General features: G+C 41.2%; 3 long non-coding RNA genes across 3 annotated transcripts in view; 1 reads left to right on the forward strand and 2 right to left on the reverse strand.

Moving 5' to 3' along the window:
* LOC114000002 overlaps positions 1-7,686 on the forward strand; it is an 88,175-nt gene extending 80,489 nt beyond the window's left edge. Inside the window, exons 7-8 of the long non-coding RNA XR_005563381.1 lie at positions 5,359-5,501; positions 7,417-7,686. This is a non-coding gene — a long non-coding RNA (uncharacterized LOC114000002). The remainder of the gene's footprint in view (positions 1-5,358; positions 5,502-7,416) is intronic.
* On the reverse strand, positions 3,828-14,530 carry LOC120323168. Its single transcript, XR_005563382.1, has 3 exons — positions 13,639-14,530; positions 5,297-5,525; positions 3,828-3,908 (listed from the first exon to the last, which is right to left on the reverse strand). It is a non-coding gene; the product is annotated as an uncharacterized LOC120323168 (long non-coding RNA).
* Positions 14,531-23,672: 9,142 nt separating this feature from the next.
* LOC113999996 lies at positions 23,673-26,630 on the reverse strand. Its single transcript, XR_005563383.1, has 3 exons — positions 26,599-26,630; positions 24,339-24,396; positions 23,673-23,757 (listed from the first exon to the last, which is right to left on the reverse strand). It is a non-coding gene; the product is annotated as an uncharacterized LOC113999996 (long non-coding RNA).
* Positions 26,631-26,897: the final 267 nt, after the last annotated feature.

Genomic DNA, 26,897 nt, shown 5'->3' on the forward strand with positions numbered 1-26,897 from the left:
CAAGTCCAAAGCATGAATGATCAATATAATTTATTCCATGTTTTAATGATTGGTTTTTTTCCTGGTTTTTACAGTGACACGTGGTGGTCAGCCCAGATTTCCTGTAGGTATAAGCTGTGTTCTCACAGGTTATCACATACACAGGAGTGTTTTAGTGTGAACTACTTTGACACCTTCAAGAATGGCTAATTATGCACATCTAAAAGTCTTTTTCAAGGCTTTATTCATAACATATTGATCCTCCATTGACTCTCATTGCCCTTTACAGACTGGTGGCCACCAGGCTCTTGCTGCCTTATTTGATCTCCACTGATTACCTGAAATGCAATTTCTTTTCCAGCAGAGATCTTTGCAAATTGTGTCTTCCTGCATTACCTCAGGAGGTGTTTTTTCTGCTCTTTGAACCTTCTGCACAGAGATCTTCAAGGGGAAAAAATGGAATTGCATCAAGGGAAATAAAAGACTTGCTGTAATCCTGAGACAAGTTTAGTTAAAGACAAGGAGTTTGCCTTGGAGAAGTTTGATATCTGCATATAAGTGGGAGAGTTTTGCATATCTGAGATGATATTGTCTATCCCACGTGGCTGTGACTCTGTTAATTTAAACAGATCTAGTCATAGCAATTTTACTGACAGTGTAAGAAGTAAATTATTTTTATTTGGCCCTGAGTCCTTCACAATGACTTTCCTCCAGCACATCAGTGTACTTCAGGTGCACAGAATATTCCCAACACACTGATTTTAGCCATAAATATTTTCTCTGAAGCTATTTCTGAAATATTTCTCAAATACTACCTGGAGAGGTAATGTTAGACTTTCTCAATTTACAGCATTACCTGTTTGTATGTGATTACCATGTGCAGATAAAACATCTGGTGATTTGCTTTCAAGCACCAATACTTTTCCTGAAGAAATACTTTTAAATCTACTCAGGAACATTTTGCAGAGTAAAAGTGATGAAATTAGGTTAATACATTATTTATGATGAGTGATTTGCTCAGCTCTATGAAAAGTACAGGAACATCTTTAACCAGTTCAATCAAACTTTGTGAGAGGACGTGAAAGCACATTGTTTTCCTCATTTTTCTCAGTTTCCTGGCACACTGTCTTAATTACTTATTAAGCCTTAACATGGCAAGTTTTCACGTGGCAGCTGACAATAAAAAGCTGTGCCTGAACAGATGAGAAAACATCTGGGCAGTGCTGGGAATTGTGGCTTTGCTGCTTCACTTTGTCTGCTGTTTTAGCCTCAAACTCCTTTGCTTGAGGTTTTTCTGCCTCCTTCCCCCTCTCATTCCCTTTATACGTAGTTCTAACAAAGATATTGCAAGTGGGGAAGCGCTGGAGTGCAGAATGGAGAAGGAATTCTCGTTAATCATGCAGGTGCTCCTCACTGGATAATTCATGGCACATCTTCCTGCCTCACGTAGGGTTTCAGAACTGATTAACCAGCAGCTTTCACCGCCGTCCCACCACATAAGAAAGTGTGGCAATAAAAGAGGAGTCAGCTTCACAGCATCATATAGAGCTTAAATTTCACTGATAATAACAACGTGAACAAGGAAATGTGAGAGATGGGGAAAATATCTCAGGGAAAAAAAAACAAAAAACACCAGGATAAGAAAACAATTCTTCAGACCTAAAACTAAAAAAGCAGAACGAGGTACCAACGAGTGTAACAAATTTCTAAACCAAAGCTGCAAGAGAAAACACTTCAATCCCACAAGAAGCAATTAGAAGATCCTGTGGAAATAGTGCATTAAAAAGATGAGTCTCCAAAGGAATGAACTGATTCTTCCTCATATCTTTCTTTTATTATTGTTCCATGGAATTCATTCCACTGCATATTCTCTCTGCAGTGTCTGAACGGTGCTTTCCCCTTTCAGAGCATTATCTGGCCTCTATTGTGAGGGAGGGATGAATAAGCAAAAGCTTTCAAGGCTGCTGAAGAGGATGAAGTAGGTTTTTATTTCTCTTTGTAGAACACAAAGCCTGTAGGAGGGAAATTGCAAAATATTGTTCCTCTCTAACGGGCGGTGGAGAAGTGCTTGGTTTATTTACTCGTCTCCCACCTGAAACAACCCACAGATTCATTTAAATAAATAAACTTCCACTACATGGCAAGTTTTTATGTGTGGAGTGGGGTAAAGAGAGTAAGGGAAATGAAGGGATATTCTTTTGTGAAGTGGATCAGACCTCTCCCTCTCCCCTTCCCTCTCTCCTCTTGCTCTGCTTGCCTTGTAGAGGGGGCTTGGGCTGAAAGAGTTTGGGCATCTCATAAACTAGGGCACTTAGTCCTTGGTTTCAGACATCCATCACCTCCTAGACCAGCCCCCAGGTGGTTTATAATGCATCTTTCCCTGCAATTCTCCAGTTCCAGTCACCTGGAAGCTGAAAAGGTCTTTATACCCCTGAGTCTGCTCCCTGCTCTCGTGCCCTTGGTGATTCCTGCTCCTCCTTGGAGTCAACTGGAGACACAGCACAAATCTGGGTTAATGGGTTTTATGATCAATCAACTCCAAGGCACATACCTGTCCTATTAATAATGCAAATGGGATAGGATTATTGAGTTATGAGGAGCTTATACACAAATATTAACTGCTAATACATTCATTAAGCTGACTAAAGTATTAATTAGCTTTGATGCTGCTGGATTGCAGAGCACCAGATAGTTTTACCAAGGCCTGCTCAAATTGATTAGTGTGATCCCATGCTGTGCACTGTGTTTCCACAACAGAATTGATCTTTTTTCCTGGATGAAGACAAACAACATTCTAAACCACATTGGGGGATGTTTCTGACTAAGCTTGGTCAGGGGAGTAAGTAAGAGAAATATCCTGCTGGAGAGTTTTATCCTGTGTGGGATCTTTCAGGTCAAATTTAAAGTGGTTACTTTCAGAGTCTCTTTTTAGATCCAAAAGAAAAGTAGAATAAAATATTCTCCATTTTTAAACTGTGCTCACAACAACATCAGTGCAGACCCTTGTTGATGTGGGTATAAATACTGATACTTTAATATTCCACAGGTTTAATAATCATAACTTTTTTTCATGTATCTTTTAAAGGGTCCAAGACAAGGCTATGAGAGACCAGGATATTCCAAAAATCTCACTGGCCTGGGGTCATTTCCCTGCATGTATTGAGGGTTAGAAAAGTTCTTCAGGGTTTGATCTGAGTGAGAGCCACACAGAGATGAACATTTTCAAGGTATTAAAGGATCTTGAGCAAGGAAAATTTCAGATTCCACACAGTTTTTCCCCAACTCTGGATGGCTCATTGTCCCTGCAATATTATCTCATTTCTCTGACTTCTGAAAGTGCCTTTTCATTTGCAGCACTTCACTGACAGTGAGTGACAGTTGTTCATTAACCATTATCTCTTCTAATTTTCTGTGAACTAATTGCGAGGAGCATAAGAAAAGCTATTAGAATATTGGAGCACTGAGGGATAAGAGAAGAAAAAGAGCAGGTCAAGATTACGTTGGGTCACTGCAATTTACAGCAATATTTCTTTGAAGAAATGTGGAGGTCTAGAAGTCAATTGTTAAAAAGAAGGCAGAAAGAGACTTGCTAATATCAATTCACGAATCAATAGAAGTGTCCAGTTTGATAAGAACTTCTATAGCAATTTCTAGGGAAAATACTTACCTTATGACATGACAAGCATCTTTATTGCATGGGTTAAATGAGCCAGTAAAAGGAGAAATATTGCTGGTATATTGGAGCATAAAAGTAGGACTGAAAAACAGGAATACTCTGGCACAAAGCTGAGATAGCCAAAAAAATCAACCAGCCCACAATGAAACCCCTATTTGAGGGGATGCTTACTGTGCAAAGCTGATTTTTGAGGAAGAGAACACGTTTTTGCAATCCAAAGGCATCATTACTCCGGCTAAAGTTTCCCAGAATTCTGAAAGAAACAGAAGTAAAATTATTAAAATTATTGCAAGCTATGGGCAAAGTAATTTTGCTCATATCTGCATGAACATTAACCACAGCAGGAAATTCCTTAAAAAATTAGCTGATTGTGAGCACAAATCATCAGGTTTGCATTTGGATCCCTCATGGCTAAAATTCACTTTTGACAGCAATGAATGAGGGCAGTAAAAAATTGTAAATCAAAATATATACTCCAATAATATCCTGTTGTGTCAATGTGATTTCAATAGCTCTTGAAAAAAAAGTAGAAAAATGTGAGAATCTAATATTCCATATTTCCCTGTCTTTCAGAACTTAGAGTAATAGGTGGATAAAGGCTGAAAAAACAAACAATGACGGAAAAAATGGCCCCATTGCTCACATGTAGCCAAAAAGTAAGATATAGGTGTCTTAATAAATCAAATGTACAGCTCGGGCACAGACGGATTAACAGGTGGAGAAACAACAGATGACATTTCCAACACTGATGGGGAAGAAATATGAGCAGGTTGAGTAGTTTGGACAAGCTTTAATTCAGCACAGCACACTTTGGGAAATAGATGGCTTTTAAAATAACTCTGGAGTGTTTCTGGCCTCCTCCTGGTGCCTGCTGGCCCCTGGGACCGGGAATTCATCCTGCACCGTTGTTAGGATAAGAAAGAGTAAAGCTGATGAGCACTTGCACCAATTTGAAATTATTCTTGTGGCCAATTACTCAGTCAGAGTTGTTCTGGCAGCAGAACACCAGAGCAGAAGTTAAAATGTTAAAATAATGCAACATAAAGGATTTATTGCTGTGAAAAAGGTTCCCCCTGTTTAGGTGGGGGCAGTGGGAAGGGTCTTCCCGAAATCCTTGTGGATGGGACCAAAAAAACCATATCTTAGCCTTGGAGTAGATTAAAGGCAAGTAAACAGAACATCAGAAATATCGGTCCCATAATGAAGGTGGAAGGAGATGGCTTTTCCACACTGGTAACCTTCATCACAGAAATGCAGGATGAGATCATTGGAACACAGATTGGAAGAGTTATGGGATGAAAAACTAGTGAAATAAATCACCAAGCATGGCAAGTGATCCTCTGCAGCCAAGATGGATGTTTCTTTTTTAATTTACCCAAAAGACACAATCTCTCCAGTTGCACTCCATGATCTAAAAGGTCTTTTCAACTTAAACTTTTCTGATTCTCACTGGGATGAAGCTCTAGGGCTCATTATTTTCTAAGACATCCTGCAAGCTATAGACAACTATTTTGCACCATCCCTTCATTGTAAATGGACATCCAAGCAGATTAAAATAAACCCGTTTTATCACTCAGATTTAATGATTTCCTGCTGGGCTTTTCTAATGTCGAGGAGTGGTCTTTTCTTAAAAATACTTACCAGTAAATTTGCCACCAGTCTTTGGTTCCTTCTCCACTGAGATGTTCCCCTTTTCCTTCCAGGTGTTTATATGTAGGGATGACCAATCCAGCAGGAACAACTTTTACCTCTCCTTGAGCTCGGAGTTCATAACACTCTTTGAACATCATCAGCCCTTAAGTGCTGAAACAAGGTGAACATTCAGCTCCAGAAACTTCAAATCCAGGTGAAGTGAACTTGCTGATTAACTCTGTGAATGAAATGAGTACTTTAGTGCAGTGCTAAGATGACAGCAAATGAAAATCTGTCCTAAATTACAGCAAAACCTGCAGGAAATTCAAGGCACCTGCTGAGAAAGCAGCTTTCTCTTTAGCTGGAATGTTTAATCTTTTTGACTCTTGCCTTGTTCTGGGGGAGAGGGAACACGGGTACAGATTTCATGGCGTGGTCATGGCCACTGAAATGCTCATATTAATCTGGATTTGTCTGCTCTGTGACTGCTGGCAATAAGGACAGTTAACATTCCAAGAGCACTTGCTCTTCAAGGAGACTGAAGAGCGTTGGGAACATTAAGCTCTGAGGTCGGTAATTTACTAATGAGAAAACTGATTCAAAGTGAAATTAGGACCTTATTCTCTCCTCCATTGAAGCCAGTGAAAATCATTTTGTGCTTTCCTTGGGCAGACTGTGTGTGGCTTGGGAAAGGTCACACGAGAAATCAACACAAAAATTAGACCAGAAGTCCAACAACCTTTTTGCTTGTTCAGCACAGGAATAACTGTCCCTTACCTGAGTTCTTTGTATCTGAATCCCTTGTCTTCAATGCAGTTTAGAAATAGTCCAATAAATTTAGATTTTCTAAGAGTACATTTCCAAGTTCCTTGAAGCAGTTAAACTTTATTGAAAAACTGCTCTGTGTTGCTGAGACCTTCCTAAGGAATCCAGTTTTCAGTGTGACATGATGACATTGAAGAAGTCACAGTTCAGTCTCCAAACTTGTTATTTTAGAGGTCGTGTTCTCCAAGAACCTGATCCAAACCTCTCAGTACTCAGTAGGAATCTTTCTGCCCTGGGGCTCCCTGGGATGTTTTTCAAGATGCCTCTCTGTCTGGCAATATTTCCAGCAGTTTATTACAAAATTCCACAATACAATATGCATTGCTTGTGTGGCTGGAAACCTTTATATCAGCAGGGCAGATAAATGCCAGTTCTGCTGTCATAATACACCTCAGCAGAGGGGAGAAATAGAGGGTTGTGTTTATAAATTTGATCCATTCACGGCCTAGGGCTGTAGTAATTTAGATATAGGAGTGTTTGTGCCCAAAATCAGCAGAGCATACACATGATTATTTATCTATGTATAGTGCTGGTATTGGGCATTAACACCTACTTGATATAACAGGAATAAACATTTCCTGAAAGAACACGAAGGACACTGGGAAGGTATAGCACAAGCACAGCTTTATAATGAACCTATGGAATATTTATGCTGTGCATTCCACATAAAATATGGGAGAGCTGCCCAAGTAAAGCCCTCCCAAAACAAGGTAAGCAGGACACTTTTATAATGGTGATATAACTGCAGGAGCGTTCCTGGACTTTTATGAACCTTATGTTTCCTATTGGTGTTCCTTCAAATTATATATCACTTAAACATCACTCCCCAGCACAACTGAAATAATAAATGTATTTTCCTGCCATACAGAGCAGAGTTTTTTGCATTATTCTGGGCTTAACAAATTCTAGTGTGCAGTCAATGGCAAACATATTATTCTACTGTGTCACATAAAGGATTATTTCAGATGTTTGAAATAATGCAGACAGTTAAAGGTTATGGGAGAATAACGTTAAAGGAATTCATTGTTTCAGGGCCTGATGGTAATGTGAATGATAAAAAGGTGATGACTATTACAGCCTTGAAGCATTACAGTCATTTTGCTATGATAATAGTTCTCAGATTTGGTTATAGCCCTAATATGTTACCTGAAAGTTAAAATCAGATTCTCAGGTCTGTTGGCACATAATGATCACTTATTGTCTAGAATGTAATTTCTGAAAGAGAATGAGAGTTGATCTTGAGGATAAATCCTGCTTTATTTTATAGTTTTCTTTTTTCTTTTCTTTTTTTTTTTTTTTTTAAGGGCTAAACATGGAGTTTGTACTTCAGAGAAGGAATCAATTTGGGATTGTCATTTTTTGAAACACACTGAGATAAATCTCTCTATTGCTCCCTGCTTTTACAGCTCTTTGGTCCAAGCTATCATGGACCATGGGCAGGGAATGTTCCTGGTGTTAGCAGCAATCCACCAAAGCTGTCAAGTGGCTGAGAGCTTCAAACCAGACCCTACAGGTGGTTTGGGGTTCACTTTTGGAATACTTTAAAGAGACATGTGGTAAAAGAGCAGCTCACAGAAACCTGTCCTGGCTTCTCTGGGGGGGTTCAGTGTTCTCTGTCTGAAGGACACGGGCTCCAAGATGACTTTTCTCAGAGCCATGGAATCCCAGAATGGTTTGGATTGGAAGAGATCTTAAAGCCCATTCATTCCACCCCCTGCCATGGGCAGGGACACCTTCCACTAGCCCAGGTTGCTCCAAGCCCCATCCAACCTGGCCTTGGACACTTCCAGGGATCCAGGGGCAGCCACAGCTTCTCTGGGCACCCTGTGCCAGGGCCTCCCCACCCTCACAGGGAAGAATTTCTTCCCAATATCTAATTCAAACCTACTCTCTTTCATTTTGAAACCATTCCCCCTCATTCTCTCCCTACAGTTCCAGCCCCCCCAAAAGTCCCAGCCTTCCCCTTCCCTACAGGAACACGTTGCAGGAGAGAGGAGTTGGACTCACAATTTTACTCCCCCACCACCCCCAGCACTTGTCCCAGCTCTGCTACAAACACTGCCTGTTCTGACAACATCAGCACTTCACCATCCTTAATGTTTGTTTAATTCATCATATTCCTCAAATAAAGGAATCACTGTGTGGTCACCTCTACCAGTTCAAACTGTAAGATTGCAATCTTAGCCATAGCAAGGTCACAAAATAAAGCACACAGAAGGAGGAAAAGGTTAATAATTATTTGCATTATGTGTAATAAGTGTATAATAAAGTAGAAGAGCTGTGAAAGTAAAGCATTTCTTTTCTATTCTCATTCTCTCTTTGTAGAGAAACACATACAAACACAAAACCCTCGAACAAACAAAAAAACCAACTCAAAAGAATCCAAAGAGAAAGACAAGGACAAGGATTGGGAAAGGATAAGAATAATATTTCAGCAAAAGCTGGTTCCAGACAAGCTGACAAATAAGTGAAATGGTGTCACAATTATGACAATACAGAATAGAAATTCAATATTTGTTCTGTAGTTTGTGCTCTATTTTACAGGACTGGGAAGTGTTTGATTAAAAAGGGAGTCGTGTTCACAGGCTGCATTATTCTTTCCAGATTTCACTTTTATAACTCAGGAGAGTCAAATAAATTTCTTACCCCAGAATCTTTCTGCTGTCCCTGTATTTCTGGAGCTTCACACAGGTGACTGGAAATCAAACATTCAGGGAGATACTGCAGTTAAGTATTAAAGCTGACAGGTTTTATATGGCGAGCACAATAATTGATTCCATGTTATGCTAACCTACTCTGCAGGTTCAGGCAGTGAGGAGAGTTCCATCTCATAGAGGAGTCACTGAATTATTATTTTTTTTAAGGTTTCTAAAAGCACTGAGGCAATTTACATTTCAATTTTCCTTTTTTAAACATTTATAGAGATGAAGAATACAGTGAGCGCTCGTATGGGCAAGAGGACAAATCCAGCTCTGAAACTTCCACTGGGAAAAAAAAACACACTGAAATAGTAAACAAACCAGTAAAATATTTAAAATAAGTTAACTTCTTGAAGGGAGGGGTTGTAGGTTTATTTTTTCTCTTTTTTTTTCTGGTCCATTTACTACCTGCTGGTGGCTTCTTGTTGGAAGGGGGAGCTGGGAAGTGCTTGGCAGTGGCAACAGTCTGAGTGATTTCTGGCATTTCAGAGTTTAAAGGCAAACAAACTGACATTTTTTTAAGCAAGATGTCACCAAAATCCGTTGGCATAATGTCACTGCTGACAGCTTTTGGAGTCACCAACTCTCTTCTTGCTCAGAAGGTGTCCAGGGAAGAACTGAGACTTCCAATGTCCTTGGCAGAAGGGAGTTTTCCTTGGTAGTCCTCAGAGTGGAATAAGAGTTTGTTATCATGCCCCAATATGGAAAATAATCTGTAGTCTAAACCACTGGTTTTTTTAAAGCACATATATCAATATGAGGAAATAAGTGGGATTCAGAGCATTGTTGGACACGATGAAAGTTGCCCAGCTTTCCCTTCCAGGGTCGTTTTCCCTCGTGACATCCCCTCGACCAGTCAGCAGAGGGATTTCAACGTCTCTTATTTTTTCAGGAAGGTCTCTAAGCTGAAAATGAGATGGTTGGGTTGAATTGTCTCCAGCCTTCCCTGGTACTGCTGTTTCACTTCAGAGCATGTTAGACCTGGGACAGAGAGATTCCTTCTGGGACAGCTGCTCCAGGACCTTAATTCACATCCCAACCTCATGTTGTGCCAAGTGGAAAACCACCAACTCCAGGATTAATTCATGAAATACCACCTTTTTACCTCCTGTTAACAAGATATTGCCATGACCCAGTGCCTGTGGAAGTAACAGCATTTCTCCTTCAGTAAGGACCTGTTGGAAACCACTTCCTTTTCCGAGCAGTTTTTGCTGGATTTAGGGTGAGAAATGAGTGTCGCTTTCCTTTTGCACATTAGGGCTGCTGAGCTGGAGAAAATGGGTATAACTTTTCTCTTAATTCCATAATCTTATTATCCTAGCTCCAATAAAAACTGATAATGAAATCTGAGGATATTGAGAACTTGGATTTTTTCCATTAAGTTTAACTTGGTATTTTTTTTCAAGCAATGGGGTACTTACCATAGTCCAACTCTTTTTAAGACTATCCAGGGAAACATAAACCCTTGCAGCAAGCCATTCTCTGTCAAAATTACATCTGACCTGCATATTTTTGCAATTCTCTGATGCATTATACAGTCAGATCAGGTTGTTCCTTGACCAGTTGTTCACCCCTATCAATTGCATTAGCATTTAACCTGTCAGCTTAAATTACAAAGGTAACAAAGGTTTGGGAAGGTTATAATAGACCCAATCTCACACAGAAGTATGGAAGAATAATCTTAAATCATCCTTCGATGTGAGTGTTGTTTTTTCTCCTGACATACATTTACTTACCTTCTAGAAGCATCTCTGGGCAACTTTTTGTGGTGAACACTACATGAGATCAGCAAAGCTTGTCAAATAAGGGCAGCACTGGCAATAAGACAAGCATGCATATTTTATCAGAACTTAGATTGCACCTCCTGTGTCTTTACTCATTTTCTCTTCTATTCCCCATCCTTTTTCTGGGCTAAGTTTCCTCTTCTTCTCTCTCTAGGGATTCTGTCCTTCATTGTGTCTGATTAATAAATTAGGTGCTATTCCACAGGCACATAAGAATAGTATCAAGGATTGGAGTCCTTTAAATCCTTAATCCTTTAGGCTTGAATAGAATCAGAGAATCATTAAGGTTGGAAAAGACCTCTAAGCTCATCGAGTCTGACCATCGAGCAGCACCACCACCGTGTTCACCACCAAACCATGTCCTCAAGTGCCACATCCACACATTTTTTGAACCCTTGCAGGGGTGGTGACTCCACCACTGCCCTGAGTGACCTGTCCCAATGCTTGACAATCCTCTCCATGAATAAATTTGTCCTGAGGTCTTCTCTAAACCTCCCCACACATGAAGATTCTGTGCCTGCAAGAGGGTCAGCCCATCCCCTCCTCAAATCATCCATCATTCTGTGCTGGAGATTTACCACTCTACCACATCAGGTTTTGGGTAGTGTATTTATAAAATACCAAACTATAATCCCAGCACACTAAGGAAAATTCTCTTTTAAACAAGTTCTCTTTTAAACAAGTGAATATGCTTGGAAAAACTAGAAATCATGTTAATTTTACCTGAAACTATTCATATTTCTATAATGCCCTTATAACACATGGGCAATGATGTCAGAATTCCAACTGCAGGTTGCCTGAATAGAAAATATGACATAATTCCTACCACATCTGCCTCTACCAACCTCTCTCAAGCCTTCCAGCACCAGCACAGGCTGCTGAGTAATATAAAAACACTTCACAGCCTTTGGAAAAGCTAAACCAGCACATGGTGGGCCAAAAATGCCCCTGACAGAAGAATTAGAAAAAACCCACAAGCATAAAAGCAAAATCCTGATTCTGTTAGCTTATAAACACATATTTATCTATGTATTTACACATAAATATGTGCACGTATTTATATTATGTGTATATATTTATGTATTTATATATTAAAATGTATTTCTGATATATATACTCCTCTCTTTTTTAATAAAGAGTTTTTACCACTAACATTCATATGCACAAAGCTCCCATCAAAGTTTGCCTGCCTGGAAAATGCAGCTTTAAGACAGTAAAACAACAATATTAAAGGTAAAGCCAGATTGTAGCTGTTACTGAGCTCAGGAAGCACAGCTGAATATTTCTTTTGAAATATGTAGATATTTCTAAATTATTGTTTTCAGTATGTCCAGAACACAAGTTAAAAAGGCTCCAAAACAACAATACCCATGTCTTGAGTTTGAGCAACAGATAAAGGCTAAAAATAATGCTGAAAAACTAGTTTAAGGACATATCTTTATCCAAATGCCAGTGTTCCCCCAGGCAGCTGTGGCACATGGAGTGTGCCATGATGAATGGGCTTTAATAAGCAGGAGAGCAGAGCTTGGCCTACATTGGGCTGGAGTGCATCTGCTGCTGGAATTAGGACCTGCTGGTTTCATCTCCCCATCGAGGAGCAGCTGCCTCAGCCCTCGTGCAGGAGGGGCTGGGGCAGGGTTGGAGGGAAGGCTCTGGGCAGGACATTTGATTGCTGTAATTGTCTGGATATAATTAGCCAGATCTGCAGAGATATTTCAGTGCCTGACTGAGAGAATCAGAGACTCACAGGGTGGTTTGGGTTGGAAGGGACCTTAAGGATCATCTCATTCCACCCCCTGCCATGGGCAGGGACACCTTCCACCAGCCCAGGTTGCTCCAAGCCCTGTCCAACCTGGCCTTGGACACTTCCAGGGATGGGGCAGCCACAGCTTCTCTGGGCAACCTGTGCCAGGGCCTCACTTCCCTCACAGGGCAGAATTCCTTCCCAATATCCCATCTAACCCTGCTCTCTGTCAGTTTGAAGCCATTCCCCTTGTCCTGTCCCTCCATCCCTTGTAAACAGTCTCTCTCCCTCTTTCCTGTTGGCCCCTTCAGGTCCTGCAAGGCCACACTTTTAGGTCATCCCAAAGCTTCTCTTTTCCAGGCTGGACAATCCCAACACTCCCAGCCTTTCCTCACAGCAGAGCTGCTCCATCCCTCTGATCTTCTTGGGGCCTCCTCTGGAGTCGCTCCAACAACTCCATGTCCTCCCTGTGCCAGGTTCTAATCTTTACATTCAGAGAAAAATAAAATAAAACCAAATAAAAACTAGCAAGACTCAAATACAAGAGTGTTTAAAAGCTGTTGGATCATATTTTGACTATGCAGATATTACTTTGAAGCAACAAGGACTGCTGTCCCCTAAGAAGGGAACCCTTCTTAGGAAATCATGGAATACTTCTCTTATCTCAGATAATATCCTGGGATATTTCAAAGAAAAATGATGATTTAAATGCAGGATAGTCCCTATAAAAGCATCTCATTAAGACCTGCACTGCAATATAGTTCATAACTTCTTGGGTGAACCAAACACTAGCGAATCACAGTCCACTTGCAGCTTCTTCAAATATATGTGGAAACACACCCATATCTATATTTGTAACTCAAATTAAAACTATTCTTTCTAATATTGTATTTTCATAAATAAATCCTAATTTAGTTTCTTGTGACACAAACCCAAAGGCAGCCCTCAGCCCTACCAAAAATAAACCCTCCTACCATTTGGTGTGTTTTTCCAATGAATATTTATAGCAGTTCAGGTGTCAGAGACTCTTTTCAGCGGGAAAAAAAAAAAATAGCCTTGTTCAGGTTTTATTGATGTAACTCACGATATTCCTGCCCTTGTACAAAACAAGGTTATGCTGAAGTTGGATGTCAGACTTCATTAAAGTGTGTTCTGGGCATCCTCAACCTGTGGTGCTCGCTGACCCCAGCACCTCTCAACTGATGGACCTCAGCAAGGCTTTCTGCTGCCACATTTGCAACATTTCTGCAGAGTCAGCCAATCAATATTGGTAAAAAAACCCACCCAAAAGTTACCTACCTGTGAATATCGTTGCAATATTCCCAACCTGACGGCTGTGAGTAGAGTTTGCTCCTCCACTTGGGTGGTTTCAAGTCTTTCTTCTTCTTGAGTCACAGCAAGATTTGGAAAATAGATCTTTCTTTGCTTTATCCAGGAAGATAATCCCGTTTGGAGGATGTTATCTTTTAAGCAGAGCCCGTGGAATCATGGATCAGAGAGCTGGGCTTTGAGACTTCCAGCAGAGCTGCGAAATTTGCACAAAATAAAGAGATTTTGTTCCGACAACATCCCCTCCCTTCCCCCAGAAAGAAATAAAAGGGGGGAAAAAATTCTCTGTTTCCTCCATTTCCAGCTGTATTCCCAATACAAATGCCATTAGGTGGTGGATTGGGTATGGCCCACATGCACTATTTATGGTCTGCAATCAAGCTGCAAGCCCAGGAGTTCAGTGCCACTGTCTATCATGAAGTCAAACTCAGAGGCTAAATAACTTCATACCCTGATATTTTGTCCCACCATATATTAGCAAACGTCCCAGTGAAGGCTCCAGTGTCATTTGTTTGCAGTGCTGACCTTCTTTTGAAGTATTACTGGTGTTTGTCACTGCTCTGTTCGTGCTAGCAGAGATTTGCCAGTCCTTGGTGCCTGTGCTATCAAATTGCTTCACTTAAATATTTAAATGGGAAATGGCTCCGTGTTTTAACTGAGAGAGGAATTCAGATGCAGGGGATCTGAATATCACAAGTAGTTCCCTCTGCAGCACAACTGAGGGAAATATTTGTGGAGCTGACGAATCACTGAGATTCCTTGTGCAGCCTTGGGATGTTGATGAACAACAGAATTCCACCCAGAAACTGCACTGGATCTTGGATTAACAACCCTCACCAGCCACAGGTCTGAGGAATTTCACTGGACCCAACCCCTCATAATTTTCTCCGTGTATTTCACATCACACTTTGCCACACTCAGGGCTTTAATTTTTTCTATGATTATGTTTAGTTTTTCTTTTTCTTTTTTTTTCTTTTTCTTCTTTTTTTCCGTTAGATAACTGCCAGAACTGCAACAAAATACAGAAAATGATGAAAATTATGCTTAATCACAGTAAGACCATCAGAATCCAGTAAATAAATGCTTCCCACGATTCCTTCTTAATCCTTAAATTAATGCAATCTTATAATTTTCCTGATATTACTGGCAATCAGATACTCCTGTCAGCTTTAGAAACCCTACTCGTACTGAAGTTCAGCAGGAGCAGGAAACCTGATTTCTGCAGGTACCTGAAAAGTCCATCTATAAAATTAGACACAAATATTAAATATTTTAAGTGATTTAGGATGTCTCCTTTGACAGGTGCCTCTCAAGTCATCCCAAAAGTTTTCTTCCCCCAAAAAATATTTGCTAAGAAGATTTTTGTTGAAAAAACATGGATGTTATTGCTCACTATCTTAAAAATAAATCATGTTGCAGAAAACCATAACTCCCATAACAGATCCATTGCTTGCTGAATACATAAACAAGTTCCAAACTGATACATTGTATGGAATTAACTAATCAGGTGAAGTTTATACCTATTAAATTAACCAATGCAAAACATGGTGCGAATCCCCTTAATTCAATTCCAAGCTGGTTTTATTTGCTTTGGGAAATGTACAAGTAGATACTCAATCAAGGAAAAACACTCCTGTTATTCCATTATGTCTCCAGTTGGTACCTTTATACAAACTTAACTAATTGGGGAAAGAGGGTCAAATAAATAAAGCCCTGCATTTAGATAAAGGCACTGCCTTATCTATTAGAGAGTTTCTGAGAAATAAGAATAATATTGGGGATAGAGAACTGATCAATGTTCCCCTCAAAGTAGACTGGTTAAGTGCACTAATTGAATTAAAAACTCTGAAGATTAGAGTCTCAATTGCAAAGCAGATGTTCTGTACTCACCGACCTGCCAAGGTGGGATATTCCCCTTCACTCTGTTGTGCTTCCATTACACACCAGAATTCCTGGGAGGGTCATGCCCAGCACAAGTGAGAGGCCAAACCAACTAATCATCTTTCCAGGTACTCGCAAAGCACAAATTTGAAGCATCCTTTCCCTTTATCCTCGGGAGTGGGAGCTCCAATCAGCAGCTTCTGGCACATGTTCCTGATGTTCCTCGGGTTCCAAGGTCACAGTGACCCTCGTGGCAGGAATGATCTTGCAATCCCGATGATCTGCTCTGGAATAGGAGTGGGCAGAGATCACAGGAGTGTGTAAATTCGGGTGTGTGAATTTGTCCGTTCACTCCTCGCTCCCCCTTCAGCTGATTCCCTGACATCGCAGGCAGTGGCCAGAAATTCCAGCACGGCACAGAGTGACTGAAGGGCTTGGGTTGGAAAGGACCTCAAAGACCATCCAGTCACACCCTCTGCCATGGGCAGGGACACCTTCCACTAACCCAGGTTGCTCCAACCTGGCCTTGGACACTTCCAGGGATGGGGCAGCCACAGCTTCTCTGGGCAACCTGTGCCAGGGCCTCCCCACCCTCACAGGGAAGGATTTCTTCCCTAAAGGAAGCACTCAGGGCTATCAAAGGTGCCACAACACTCTCCTGTCGCATTCAGTAAAACATTTCTTCGTTGCCTCATATCAAGGTCTGTTTCTGTGCTGCAAGACCTGCTCCAGAAACCTGTGGAATGTTCTTTGCAGGAAGCTCTCACCACACGTGGCACTGGATCAGTGTGCCAGGCACGTGCTCGGCCCGAGGCTTCCTGGCTGGATTTTGGAATGAGATGAAGGAGCTACACACCTACCCCATCACCTCCAACTAAACAGCTGTCTGGGTGGCTTCCAGGCTTTTCCAGTGGGCTGTCCAGAGGATACTGAGGTGACAATCCCACCAGGGAGGGCTCCAGGGGCTGCGGCAGCAACTGCACATCCCGGAAAGCGATGGCACATCCCGCTCCAAAAAGCCAGGATGACGTGATGCCCAACGTGACCCAGAGCATTCCAGAAGCCTGCTGACGGTGTCTTTTCTTTTTTAGAAAATGGATTTACAAAAAAAATACGTAAAGCCTCAGAAATACCGAGTCATCTGATCAGTGCTAAAAATACCCCCGCTATTTGCATCGGGAGAAAGATGTTTACATTATCAACGACAAAGAGGTTACAGGAAACTCTTGGATTTCTTGTCAGTGTACAAAGCTTAGAAACAATATTTTGCTGAGCTGAATGTCTTTTGTATTTGCTTTTTAAAAGAGTAGCTGCTTTGTATTTTAACCATGACCTTTCCATCTGTCGGGTCAAGGATATTGGCTGACCATAGAGTTCAAAGGAAAATAATTCCCGTCAGACACTGCATTTTATTTTTCTCTGAAAGACAGCTTCAGCCTTTGGCTCCTAGTCAAAATTTTAAGGATCTATAATCTTATGATCTTATGATCTATGATCTTAGTTTTTGCTGAAGAAAAATGAATAATTGTATCTTTTCCCTAAACTGGAAGTCTCTTTCTATCCAATTTCCTACAACCCAGTCTCACCTAAATGCAATCCCTGTGTTAATAATACAGACTGTATAATAATTAGAGTCACAAAAGTCATGGAGCATTTTGCTGTGGAGCATAGCTGTAAAATAAGTGGGAAAAAAATAAGTGGGGAAAAAACAGTAGTTCAGATTCCTCAGTCCATAGTTAACATTGTGTCTTTACTGAGAAATATAAAGGCACCATCACAATGAGATGGTGACATGGATGTCACAATAATTCTGTCACAGCTGGTACATGTACCAAATCATCTCATTCCACCCCCTGCCATGGGCAGGGACACCTTCCACCAGCCCAGGTTGATCCAAGCCCTGTCCAGCCTGGCCTTGGACACTTGCTGGCTTTGATTTCTGTATAACCTTAGACAGCAGGTGCTTTAGTCTCTCATGAATGGTAAAATAAAAAGCAAAAAAAAAAAAAAAGAAACTAAGGAAAAAAAATAGGAAAACTTGTGAAAAGAGGCAGAGAAGGTAAGGCAATAAGTTCTGCAAAAGGGAACCTGTTCTGCTAAACCCAGTTCTCTGGGGCAGAACTGAAGCGGATGAAACACATGTTGGCATCTTATTGCTTAGTTTTTCTTTCTTCCCCTTTCTTTATCATAAAGTGAAGGAAAATGTTCCCTCTCCCGCCTCAGATCCATCCATCAGACAACAGATCAGGAAAACTGTGTCAAAGAAGAATAGTGTTGGCAAAGCAATAGAAATTCCTGAAGAAACACCTATATGTTGGCTTGATAAATTATTTCTTCATTTCTATATTCATCCAAAACACGTGTATTTTCACGCTCCATTGAACAGAGAAATACTGTGAGTTGCCACAGAAAGCTGCTATTAAGTTATTTTTCTTTTGCTGAAGAGGTTATTTGCTGGGGCTTTTCAAACCTTGCTGTCCTTCCTGTGCCCTACTGAGCACAGGGGCAAATTAATTTTTTAAAATGCTTTTAATGGAAGATAGTTTCAAACTTTACTCAAACTGAAGCTTTTTCTCTGCACCAGACTGCATTTCCAAACTCACTTGACAGGATCCTGATATTGCAATTGTGCAAAATTCAAAGAAAGTCATGATTAAAAACGGATCAATAACACAAAAATATGATGTTCAGTAGAACAGAGGCCAAAAGGAGACGCTCAGAAAGATCCCAGCAAAGCTTGGCAGGACCAGGGATGGGCTGGAATGTGCTAAGGAAGAGCTGAGACATGAGCAGAACCCCGAGCTCAACTCTCTGGCAGGGGATGATGGAAACCAGCTGCTCTCAGGAAAGCAGAGGACATCAAGAAGACAAAAACCAGGCTGTTAATGCCTTTTCCATTGAGATGCTGCTTTTCCCCTCAGTTTCCCAAGTTTTCTCTGAGCAGGAGTTTGGGTTTCGGCAGTGCAGCAGCAGGGAAGTTCCCCACTGAGTGTGGATTGAGCTGCATTTCCCTCCCTAGGTTTTCAACAGTTTGCAGAGAAGTTATGAACGAGACAGGGTGTAAATCTGTGATCTCACATTTCCACCCACCAACACTCTCCCTCTTTTTTTTGTCAGGTCAGTCAAATTAATTGGTTTCAACTCTTTTTTTCAAGTGGAAGTTCATTAAAATTTTGAAAAATTGCCATCACAAGAAAAAGCACAATCTTCAGTTAACAGTGTCAACCTGCTATTGCACTGGCTTCTTTTTCTTCTTAATTGGATATGTTGAATCAAATTCTGCTTAGCAAACAGCTTGGATTTGGGCAAATCAGCATTTTTTTCCAGTGGGGGAAAAAAAATTATCAAGAAATTCCCAACCATCTCAAATAATTTCCCAGATGTGGTGGTAGCTTAATAAAGTTGTAGCCTGTTCAAAACAGTTTTTTGTATGTTTAAGGTTTTCCTGAGGTGTCAAGGGACAATCAGTCACCATTTGTGCTCAATAAACTGGGAGATGATACTCCAGGAATCGATTCAGCTCTGCAGAGATTTGAAAGATGTGCATTTATTGGAGAAAGCAGTAAATAAAAATAAAGCTTCACTGGGATTTAATTGAAGTGCCCAATGGGTGAGTTTGTACTTGTATGCATAAATAACTTAATTATAAATAAACAAGCCAAAGGAAAGGGAAAATTGTAAACTTAGCAAGTATTGACTAATACACAAAAAATAAGGCCAATGTCATCAAGTTGTGCTCTGCTATTCTAATTCTGTATTAATTTGCATAAAGATCCTTGCTGATTGGATGCAGATGAGTTCTGACTCCCCACTCCATCGGGAAGAATCAATTTGGGGATATTATAGACTAAACCAACATTTTCCCAGTGTGTTCCCAGTGTCTGTTGCACATCTCAAGGTCAGTGGCTCACACAGGTGAGTTCCAAAGGACTGGCACTGTGAGTACACAGAAAGTATTAGGAATAATATTGTCTCAATATTGAGTTAATGCTATTAGAGGTATTAAAGCCTTTCTGAAGGCTTCTTGGACAACTCACAATTAACATTTCTTCAATCTTCTTAAATTATCAAGCACTGTGAAAACAGACAAGGTCATTGTTTTATCTGCAATAAAGTCAAAGGAATTGCTGGAGATATGGCAAGAGTATTACACATATAATTAACACTGTGGTAATTTATTCAATAAAGCTCTCATTTAATTACAGGGATCTATTACACTGAGTGGTGTGGTAGGGGTGATTTATAGCTCAGATGTAAATATTCAGAAAGAGGCCTCCCCTAATGAAAGGAGCTGCTCTCTGCTCTCCATCCATGTCCCACTTTGCTGTGCTGGTACAATGTACAAGATATTAGAAGGAAAATCTTCCCTGGGAGGGTGGGGAGGCCCTGGCACAGGTTGCCCAGAGAAGCTGTGGCTGCCCCATCCCTGGAAGTGTCCAAGGCCAGGTTGGACGGGGCTTGGAGCAACCTGGGACAGTGGAAGATGGGCAGGGGGTGGAACGAGATGAACTTTAAGATCCCTTCCAACCCAACCCATTCTCTGACTCTCTGATGGAATCAGCCCCTAGCAAGATGGCAGTGATAATTTTGGAAGGACTGAGTGTCACCTGACGCTTCCTTGCTCTTCAGGAGTGTGGCCCTTGACCACCAGCCTGTGGTGAGCTGTGACATGTGTTATGTTGCTTTTTCCTGTGTTGATGTTCCCTTCATCAACAAACAGTGAAAAAGTTGAAATATGTCAGCAAACCTGTGCTCTTTCTGCATCCATCAAGAAGCTTAATCAGAAATTATGAAGGATGAAACCATACTGATCTGTGCTGCTGGAAGTATAAAAGGGGTCTTTTTCTTAACATGGACAAATAAATATTACTGATCACAAATAAAACGTTTCTTATTGGGATAATATTGTGTGCTGTCTGCCCTCTCTGCCCTTGGGTTCTCCCAAATCCAACAGAGACTCTGCACAAAGCTTTAAACCCCAGGGCTTTCAAAGGCTGGGATATTTAGAGCTGCAGTAAGTCACTGCCTCTGCATGAACTACTCCTGGGCTGTTTTACTACCAAAAGCTTGGCAAATCACTCTATTCCTTAAGTCTTTTCCTCCCCAGATCTCAGCGTTCACACAAACCCAGTCGAAGGGAGCCGTTTGTACGTGAACATCACACATTCCTCAACATCCATCGCTCACAAAACGCTCACTTATGTTATCACAAATTTAAACAACAACAAAAACTTCAAACCCAGTCAAAGCCAGCCGTGTCAAGCTGACAGGAGTTGATGACACTCATAAAAGGAACAGCTTTCTAAAGAGACATCTTTCTCGTGGAAAGTGTTCGCCAATTGATAATGCAGGTAATAGTCAGCACTCCAGATCTGTGCTGATATATAAAACTGCTGTCAAAACTGCTGCCTTTATTGACATCATCATGAATACTTTGCTCCCAAGGTAAAGACATTATTGTCAGAAGCAGCTGAAAACATTACAGAAGATATTTCTCAGTTTAACTATGTAAAAGTGTGTTGTTAGAAACTCGTCAGGATTCCTTAACATCAGAAAAAGACTGAAAGAACACCACTCACAATAGAATGTCTCACTTAAAATATCCAAAGAGCGTTTTAACTAGGAAAAAAACCCACTGGATTGGTGTGACTGGTCACTCCAGGCTCTGGCAAACCAAGCTGTGCCTGCCCACATCACATCTCACGTTCTCTGCACAGCCCTGGCTGGGGGTCTGACAGCATTAGAGAAATCCAATGGATTGAAATTCCCTCATTTGGTGAGGAAACTACTGAACAAGAGGCTGTAATAACAAAGTCTGTTCAGCCACATACACCCCTCACAAAACTCTGGAGTGCTGCAGTGTCTGGGAGCAGCAGGTAACTGTGAAGGAACAGAGCACAAAACCTACTGTGCCCATTGCTACAACCTCCTTCAGCAAACACTGAGCACAACAGAACCAGAAAACATCCTGAGTTGGAAGGGACCCACAAGAATCAGTTCCAGACTGTGCACAGGACATCCCAACAATCCCAACATGTGCCTGTGCATGAAAGGAATAAACCATTGCCTCCCTCAGTGCTGACCTTATTTAACCTTGCCTTATTTTGGCAGATGAAACGAGTCACTGCAAACCAAATCTGCAAAAACATTTCAACAATTTGCCACTGAGTGGAACCCAAACCCAGACACCTTTGCTGAGGGACAAGCTCCTGTCTGAACCCCGTTGTCCCAGTGACCCCCTGCCCTGCTCAGAGCCAGCGGTGCCAGGGCTGATTCACCCTGTCCCCATCCCCGGGACATTTCATCCCACTCAGCTCTTACCTCTAATCTAATTTGACTGAGATGAAGGAACCTCCTGCTCTCCAGAGATCGATTCTCCTCGAGCGCAGCACATAAATGAATATTTTACAAGCCATATAAATGCAGCCCTTTCCATTTTTCTTTCCCAGCTGTGCCGTAGGAGGGCAGACACTGGGACCAATTTACAGCGTTCAGCTGCTGTCTCAGGAGCAGGCAGAAATTCTGAGCCCCTCACCAACCTCCCCCTTTGGAGGGCTCACTCATCAGCTCCAAAAATAATATATGCTGCTGTTGAGTGTATAACTTTTGATATAATTTTAACTCCTGCTCATCTGTAACAGCTGATTATCAAAAATTTGTGATATACAAGAAAACACCTTCCTGAGGTTCTGAGCATCAGTGGTCTGTGGTGACCTCTTTGTTGGGAAAAATCAATCTGAACCAACACTACTGATGTGTGAAACCTTCTTTAATAAGAAAATGCTCTCTACATATGGCTACATTCTTTAGTGTCTAGTGGTCAATAGCTAATATGATGTACCTTAAACGTGGCTACAGGGAATTAACACTTGGCACCTGTGGATCCCACTGCAATCACCCTTTGCTTTTGACTTCAAAGGCAATAAAAAAGTAATACTGAGATCAAAGACTCCCAGCACAATCAGAGGTTTTGAAGTTGGCAAACCAGAGAAATTGGAGGCATTTTAGTTTGTTCTCTCTTGTCGTTTTCTGAACTCCTGAATACTTTGAGTCACTGTTCAAAGTTCTGATATAAACTTAGGTTTTGATGCACAGGGATCTGAAGATGCCAGGGAATTCCAGATTAATCCATGCTGACAGCAAGGGCTCTCATTACCTTTCCATTGATTTTGAAGATAGTTTGCAAGGTTTGGGGAAATAAATAAGCTCTGTTCTCTGTTCTGATGCTACAGAAGCTCTGCTACTTGGGGCAAACAGTGTCTTTTCAAATATGTCTCTGTAGCATCCTTATATTTGGGTGAGGCCTGTAAACACCCTCCAACAGGTGTATGAGGAGCAGATCAGTCAGAATTCTGAGCTCCTTTGCACACTGTTGTTCTGCCATTTTAGCTCTCTATTCTTGGAGTTTTATTCTCTCACTGCTTTATGGATGTTTGTAACCATTTGCTCATCGTCATCCCTGCCTGAGTGACACCTTTCCATCCCCAGGACACAGGTGCCTATCTACTCTTCCTCTTAAACCTTCACCAAGGAATATTTCCAGTCCAACTTTCTTTTCTGATCGATAGATCAGACACAAGTATCGAGTGAGACATTCAGGAACGGATGGTTTCCCCATGCACTGTGACAGCTGCTCAGTTCCCTATTTCCTGCTCCATTTCTCAAACCTCCTTATCCCTTTCTATATATAAACAATCTTTTCCACTTTCTCATCTACTTGCTCTTATCAACATTGGTTATCTTGCTTCCTCTCAGGAAAATTACCCAGCTTTCTACATGATGGATCATTTCACATAGACAATTGTGCTTATTGAGAAATTCAATACTTTTAACTTCTTGCTGAAGAACCATTTGTAACCAAACTCCCCAAAACATGATGAATGTTCCCTCCTTTTCCCCAGTTATTAGATGGAGCAGCAGACACCGTTTTCAGGCTTTCCTGTGGCACAGGCTACATAAAACATCCAATATTTGCTCAATTACCATGACATCTCCATGCTTAATATTCCAAACTAACTATTAAACTTCAGTAGCAAAGATTTTGATCTGACCTTGCAATCCATATTATTTAGTGATCCAAAATCATCTCAGACAGCGCTGTGAGACCTGATCAAGCCAAATTCCTCTTGAAAAGCAAAATATGGGCAACCAGAGAGCCAGTCCCTCAGAGCCAGGCACAGGGGAGAAGCTGTGTTGAAGTTCCTGGAGCTGTGGAACAGAAAAGCTGTCAGCACTCCATGATTCCTGAAAGTCCCATCACATTACAGCTTGGAAACTAAATTGCTTTTCATTTATGAGAGATAATCTGTGAATGTAGAACCACACCATATTAACCCCATTCATGCAGAAAACTGTCCTGGGCAAGTAAAGGCATTTTAAATTTTGGCAACTCTCTGCATATCCAGGGGGCTAAAGGAGGGCAACCTCCTCTTCCTGCACTCCAGGGCCCTCGTAAAACAGGCTCTATAGAGCAATAAATCTGCTTATTTTTGTTATGGTTCTCTCCTCCCTCTCTGACTGCTTCTGTTTTCTTTTGGAAGGCACTTGACTGTACCATTCCCTGTCTGTTTTCAGCATCATAAAATGAAATTCACTTCATTGATCAGAAGATGACCTCTATCCAGTGCCTCTTAGATTAGAGATAACAGCAGGCTGCTGTCTCACTGAGAAATAATTTCTTCAGCTTCCCCAGCTCCTCTTTATTATGATTGCTTCCTAACATATCACTTAAAAACCGGAATGGAAAACAAATGAGAATTTCTTCTCCCAGTGTTTGTATTTTGACTTACCAACAAACACAGACACACACACTGCAGCACTCTGTGCTTTGGAATAATTCATACTTTCCTGTGGAAGATGAAGAAAATATTTAACTGTAGACAAATGAGCTGAGGAAAGGGGTAAAAATGGATTGACATAAACCCTACATTTTGCCTGAGAGACTTTCTGCTTTAAAGCAGGAAAAATGGTAGATGTACATTCATGTGAAATTTAAACTGTGCATATTCAGGAACAGGTTTTTAAATATCAGCAATAAAGATCATGTTGGAATACATTATCACATTCTGCACTGGAGCATGTGTTACATATTTATAACAAGGAAAGCGTGCAAGACTAATCATACACTATGAATAATGCCATGTTTTTACAGGCACATTTGCAGTGTGTTATCCCAGACATTCCCTTCTGCTGGGGACAGGAGGAGGGAGAGGCTCCTCCAGCACTCAGCATCCTCTGCAGGAGGATGCCACCTCAAAGGTGTGAGGTGTGCAGTGACATTAATTTGAAAACAGGCATAAATGTGGGTATTATTGCAGTGATTTCAGGCCCTCTGCTGAGCTGTGGGAGAGGTTCAGTTGGCAGCAAGTGCTGCACTTTGTTCCCAGAGTCCTGGAAGTGATGGGATTCCTGGAGGGCTTGTCAGCCTCAGGAAAGCCTCTCAGCTTCAGTCTCACCATCCTTCACTTCCCCTTGGTGAAGAATATGCTCTTCAGGAATAAAATAAACTGCTCTTTTCCTTCCCTCCCAACCAAACTTTGCGTGCCTGAGACACTGCAGTGGGCTTCTGGCAGCTGAACTTATTTTATCAAGTAATATATAATTAAAGCTACACAAATCTGATCCTGTATTACACTAGTACAGATGAAATACTACATGAATATATCATCCAAGTAATGCCAGTTTTATGAGCTGTTTGCCCTCACATGAGCTACTCAGCAGAAGCCCTTTCCAGTGTACCGAGCCTTTTTTCCTTTATTTAAGGAGAGAGAGCTTTCAAAAGAGGGAGAGTGGAGAGGAAATATTATTTATTCCTGGCTGTGATGTGTGTCAGTGCTGCTCTCATGTGGTGGAACAAATCTGCCCTCATTTTGGAGCATCTTCATGCAGATTGTCCTCCAAGGAATTTAGGCTGAGCTTACAAGGGTGAGCGCAAAACAAATACTGGGAGTAGTTCTGGTCCTGGTCTAGTGAAAGGTGGCCCTGCTGTGGGGCTGGAACTAGATGGCATTTAAGTTGTCTTCCAACCCAAACCATTCTAGGATTCCAAGATTCTATGAGCAGTTCTGCAAGAAGGGAATGTGCTCAGAGGGATTAAGGATCAGCTACCTAAGGGTTTGCCCATAAAACACATCATTTTTTTACTAATATTCTCCACCAGTAGATGAAAGACAGCCTTTAGAAACATTGATAACATATCCAGAATGAACTTTTTGTAATTTGCTGGACAGCTGTAACTTGTTTTAAACTTAAATTTTGTAAACAAACTTTGACTTACCCAGGCTTCAAAACCCAGAGCACATTCCCAGGAGAAAGGAGAAGCTCTTCCTCAAGGTCAGTCTCAACCATGGATTTGTGGAATAAAATCTGAGCATCCCTTAAGTAGGAATACATCATCTGGGAATCATCTCTCTTTTGTCAAGAAGGAAGCCCTTGGGAAAGGGACTCTGCTGTTCTCCAGGGTTGCACCAGGACTGAGCTCTGCTGTGAACTTGCCCAACATCCCACTGGAATAACACCAACATTAACTCAGAAAACTCGTTCTGCACAAAACTTGCTGAGCACCCAAACGTGCCACTAAAATTCCTTGTGCCCCATTTTCAACAAAAGACACTGGAGCACCTGAATTGCCAACACCTTTGTCCCCCTTTCTCCTCAGATTCTCTGGTGCTCATAGAGTTACCTTGAGGTGGCCAATCCACCAGGCTTGTGACATGTCTCAGTGCAGCCCCTGCCATTGTTTCAGACAATTTTATCTGCTCTGTGATTTTCCCAGCTCCTGAAAGCACACAGATAAGCTGACAGACACATTTGCTGTGTGATACTGGCTCTGCACTGCTAATATTGGCTGTTGCCTGACATTTTATATAACAACATTTATATAACAAAAGTTCCTGCCATTTCTAAGTTATGTGATGCACCACACAATTCAAACCCAGCCGGCCCATTTTCTCCCCTTATCAACTTAAAGCTCGGGATGAATCAAGTAATATCAGAGAAGATAAATTATGCCACTGTTTATTTACAGTTTGCATCCTGCAGTCAATGTACCTCACGCAGGCATTGACCTGTGGAAGAACTGGAGCAGCACATTATTTTTGCAGCAGTAAAATTGATGGAAATTGATGATGCCTGAAAAACACACAATTATAGTGTCTTGATTAAAAATGGAGCACATTTCAATGAACTTTTTCCCTTCTTCTCGTGATTATGATACACAAGTACTAACATTAATGGTATTTTTTTATATAATGAACCATAAAATTACAGTTGGCAGTCAAGAGCACTCTAGCAGATAAGTAAGGCAATTTTCCTCATCATTTTTCCCTTTGTTGTCAATCTTGTTGCAT

The sequence above is a fragment of the Pipra filicauda genome, unplaced genomic scaffold, assembly GCF_003945595.2.
Source record: "Pipra filicauda isolate LSUMZ 115617 unplaced genomic scaffold, ASM394559v2 scaffold204_size1372650_pilon, whole genome shotgun sequence".
NCBI classification, from domain to species: domain Eukaryota; kingdom Metazoa; phylum Chordata; class Aves; order Passeriformes; family Pipridae; genus Pipra; species Pipra filicauda.